Below are 5286 nucleotides of genomic sequence, written 5' to 3'. Positions count from 1 at the left end.
TGAGTGAATTAGCTTTATCTGGTATCAAGGTAGAAAAACCCTTTAGCCACTCCCCATGCCAACATAATCTCAATCAGGAGCTGACAACAGCATGTCTTCATACAAGCATTCATTTATGTATTTAATCGTTTCCCTGATGAAACAAGATATGCATATTAATAGTTAGATATCAATTACAGAATACTCTGATTTAAATAAAATGGCTAGCGAGTTATCTAAGTGATGTTTTAGTCTGTAGTATGCTGATTTGGTCTAATTGTAGCTTTCTTGCCTTTGATATAGAAGGTCCTGGGTTTAAATATGGATAAATTCATGAGCCTATTTTGTAATTATATGAATTTGCAATTGTTTGTTTTTGAATGTTGATTCATATGTAGCAATATCCATGTCTTCTTTCTGTTTCTCTTCCACAATATTAAATTCTATCTTTTAAACAAATTTTATAAAGAGTGTGTGTGTGTGTATATATATGTACATATGCACACGCGCACACACACACACACACACACACACACACACACACACACACACACACACACACACATATATATATATATATATATATATATATATATATATATATATATATAGTTGCCATTTACCAGGCTGTTTTCCTGACAGACAGGAAACGTTTATTTGCATTGTAATTGTGATAATATATATATATATATATATATATATATATATATATATATATATATATATATATAGTTTTTTTTGCCAAATTTAATAAATACCGACTTTAAATATGGCCATAAAGCAGTGGTAAATGTCAAAAATGTCGCATCGTGACATTTTCGACCGATTTGCAGTAAAACACTGAAAATTTGTGATCCTGCTTGAAAGTACAGTTTCCCTGTGTACGTGCATTACATTTCCACATCAAACATGATTCCCTTCCACAAATAGTGATTTCAAGCAAGTGCTCTGTAATACAAAAGATGCAATCCACGTCCCAATAAGCAAAGTGTAATGATAACAGGAAAGGTTGTACTGTAATGCCACTGAGATATAGCACACATTAAAGGTAATGGCAGATATATCAGAATGAGCAATGGTGTGCCATGAATTGTACAAAGCCTAATGGTGTTAGTTCATCCCATTTAGTCAGAAGACATTGTATCATATGTTCTTTGTCAGACAGCCTACGTTTCTTTGGAGATGCTGGCACACAACACAGAAACTTCTGTTTAACATCCCCTAAATGGTTTTGCTCCAAACAAATGGCATGCAGCACATCTGTGATGTACAGTTCCTTTTTACCCAATAGAGACCTCAGCCTACTGTGCCATCCTTCTACTGCATTCTGGCTCCTAGTGTAGCCCATGGTACATGTCTCAGCCTGATTCCAAAAAGGGACATCAAAAAGTGGAGGTTGTCTCTCCGAGGTGGAACCCCTCATGCCATACCGTCTTAGCCTCCCTAAAATGTAGTTGTTCTTGAAGAACTCACATAGAGGAGCACCCCTTTCACCCAACGCCTCCTCAATAGATGTAAATGTGTCCATAATGTGTTCCATGCGTATGAAAGCAAGTGCAGGTATCTGCTTACATAGCAGCGCAAATTGAGTATCTGTACCATAAACCGGTGTCAGGTTAAGCTTATGGATCTGCTCCAGATAATTTGGCACAGATGAAACCAACATCCCTTGGCTGTACTGTTAGGTATATGCTTCATTATGCTGTTAACTGCTCCCTTCTCAAAGTCACTTAGTACCATCCTGGGCTGGAAATTTAGATGAAAGTCACCACATAATGCCATCAGGGTTGCCCAGAACTGATCATAGCACTCCTCACATTTGGACGGTAGGATGGCATACACTAGAGGTACTGCCTTGCTGTTGCTGGAACCGTCCAAGCTGCAGTGAATAGAGTATACCTGTTTACACTCCCTGGTGCTAATGGGGAAGGTTCCATCAACAAGAATATACTCCGAACTGCAAAGCAGGCCTAGATTACCTTTTGTAGTGAGAAGCACAACATCATAGGTATGGCTGCGGAGTGCACTGTGTTTAATGATAAAGTGGCCCTTCTTCAATGGTATCATCTCTGGGCTTAAATCTTTCAGACTTGCTAGGTCTACTCTGGGATTTGTGCTGTTTCTATGCCTTTCCCTACATACACTCTGTTTAAGCACATCAGTACTGCTCAAGGTGGTCACTACGTCAGTGGACGTGGTTGCCAGAACCTCGGACACAATCCTGCATGGATCCTCCAGAGTCTGTTCAGCACACCTTTTAATGGCTGCTCTACCCTGACCACATCTAGTGCGTGAAAATGGGCTATGCTTTTCAATAGCCTCTCCTCAGCAGCACACATCTCCATTATACAATGGCCCTCACACCTCTGCCTTGCCTTCTGAGTGCAACACCAGTAATTCTTCTCAGGATTACTCTTTTCCAGGTAGTATTGATAACCATCAATACAAAGGATTTGGCGACCTTTCTGTGACTTCACTGTGCCATACAAAGTGCCAATAATGCCAGGATAACTCACAGGTTGGTCTGTCATTGTACCTGAACACACCTACAAATCAACAAAAGTACCATCATTACTAACAATGAACGTCAGTAGTACAAGTGATATAGGCCTGTATCACTTGTATATATCACAAGTATCACGTGCACAACCCATGCCAAATGGACTGCAATAGCAATGAACTACATCTCCTAATGGACAAACATTATTACACTAAACTTACTGACATGTAACATTTCCCACTACTATTTACAGAGCTATAGAGACTGTCACATAACCTGATACATGTATTCTGGCCACCAAAGCCACTGTTAATCACTATAATGAACACTATACAGGCATCAGATATGCCTCCACAGGTACATAACAGCATGCAGCATGCTTTTCTAATGTGCACTTCACAACTTTAAAATTCATCCGTGTCAACTATATCACTGCTTGATTCATCACACGATTCATAGGGAATACTGCATACAGGTAACAGGACTTTTCATACTATTATGTAAGTAACCTTAAGTATAGCTATACACACATCTGTGACAGCACACATACACAATATGCTGATTCAACTAGTGACAATGTCAACCACAGACTACACTATTTGCAGAACAACTGATAAAAGTTCAAAAACATATACACACTTTATACAATTCATTACAGCAAGATGCTTTTCACTATCACTTAACCCTAATACATTACACCTTATAGCTGTCACGTTACTATGTACAATCAATACTGCCATCAATATATTAGCAGCACTATGCTGTTCATACTGAGTTTTCATAACAGTATATGACACACTTCAGCAAAAGTACTTTCACTGTCATTAAACATTCAAACTAGCTGCTCACATCTCAGTTGTACTCACCCTTCCACAATTCTAAATTATTCTACTTAGGTCTCCAAATAATCCATAGGCTGTAAGGTGATAAATCCACCTGTTGCACAATATTCACTCCTTCAATGAAGGTCTTTACGACCGTTAGCTCATTAATCGTGTCATCTAGTAGCCATGCCCTCTATTTTCGTTTTATTTAGTGCAACGTGCAGATCTTCGTTGCATCCGCATTTTCGTCATCAGAGATCGTCAGATTTAATTGTGTGCTGTTCAGTAGTTCGAACTGCTCTCATCGGCGAACTAATGCATTCGTTCATTTAAATGTGCACTAACATGACTATTCGACATTGTGAACAATGATCAAATTAATGACGGCGGTTTTATCATAGAAAACCATATATATATATATATATATATATAAATATTTTATATATTTTTTTGGCTTGTTTTAAATGACAGCCTGGGAGGTGTAAAATCTGACCATTAACTGATGCTTAGATTGATCAAAAGTACTCTGTAGTTTGTGCTGGTTCGATGTGCTCCACTTAACTTGCATAGGCTGTTCGTTTTTAAAACATGTTTTGAAGTAAATTATTTTTTTTGTGCTGTACAATATTGCTAGTATATAGTAGGCAAAACAATAATATACACACACACATATATATATATATATATATATATATATATATATATATATATATATATATCAAACGATAGTCCCAAATGGAAGGTGGTATTCCAAACCAGCTATAAAACCATAAATAGACACCAAACATCCAAAGTGTAGTAAAATCACAAATTTATTGTAGACAAACGTTAGCGCTTTCACGGAGAAAGCAATCCGCTTCATCAGACGTTACAAATTCAAAAAACATACTGCTTTATATAGTCATATGGCCAATCATCCAATTGATCAATTAAATCAATTCAATTTAGATATTTTAAACATATACCAACATATATATGTAAATACAAATAAAATGTATATAAAAACATGTATATAAAAACATAATTCAAAAATCTATTAAACTACTGAATGGATGTAAAATAAAAATGTAGTGTCTTACAGAATAAAATTTAACTCCTGCAATAAACATATGGATGTTGCAGGTAAAACCAACTAGTTTTAAGGTCTATGCAGAGTGTACTATAAACTGACAAACTAATATAAACATAAATAATATCACAAACAAATCTATCTGAGGGTCCTAGCATTTAATATGGGTTTAAGTGATATATTGTCATTCAACCCATGCCCTCTGTGAGCACCTAATCTAAAAATCCACTTAAGCTCTGCACTTTCAGTATCGTTGATAATATTTCCCATACGTATATTGCTATATTGCACATGCAGAATTTGAAACAGAAACATATGATCAATTCCTTTACACATAACATGCTTGGCAATAGCACTGTATTCTTCTTTCCTATGAATACAGTAAACATGGTCTCTAATTCGTTCCCTCAATGACCTGTTTGTTTTGCCTACATAAAAACAAAAACAAACAGTACAATGGGCAACATAAATAATGTTTCTAGTGGTACAAGTACCACTGTTCCTCAGCTCCCAAAGACAACCAGTATCCGGATGCTTGAAGAACCTAGACTCATCGATATACATACATTGGGCACAAGTGCCACATTTCTTAGTGCCCAGTGGTATATCTTTATTTAATTCTTTGTACATAGTACCCACAGAGCTATGATAGCATAGTTGCTGCTTCAAATTTCTACAATTACTATATGTATAGATTGGATGATTACCTACCAAACTTCTGGTATGATCATCCACTAAAAGTATGTGCCAATTTTCTGCAATTGCGTTTTGTATCCTTCTAACATTACTGCTATATGGAAGAACAATCGTAATGTCAGACAAGCCTTCCTTTTTGGTAGTAGCTGGAGTACAGGTTCTAGAAGAATAATATGGTTTAGCTCTATTCTCCCTTAATCCATTCATTTGTGTATAGA

Source organism: Protopterus annectens, chromosome 5.part0, assembly GCF_019279795.1.
Source record: "Protopterus annectens isolate FY-2018-M chromosome 5.part0, PAN1.0, whole genome shotgun sequence".
NCBI classification, from domain to species: Eukaryota; Metazoa; Chordata; order Ceratodontiformes; family Protopteridae; genus Protopterus; species Protopterus annectens.
Note: the sequence above shows the minus strand (reverse complement) of the source record.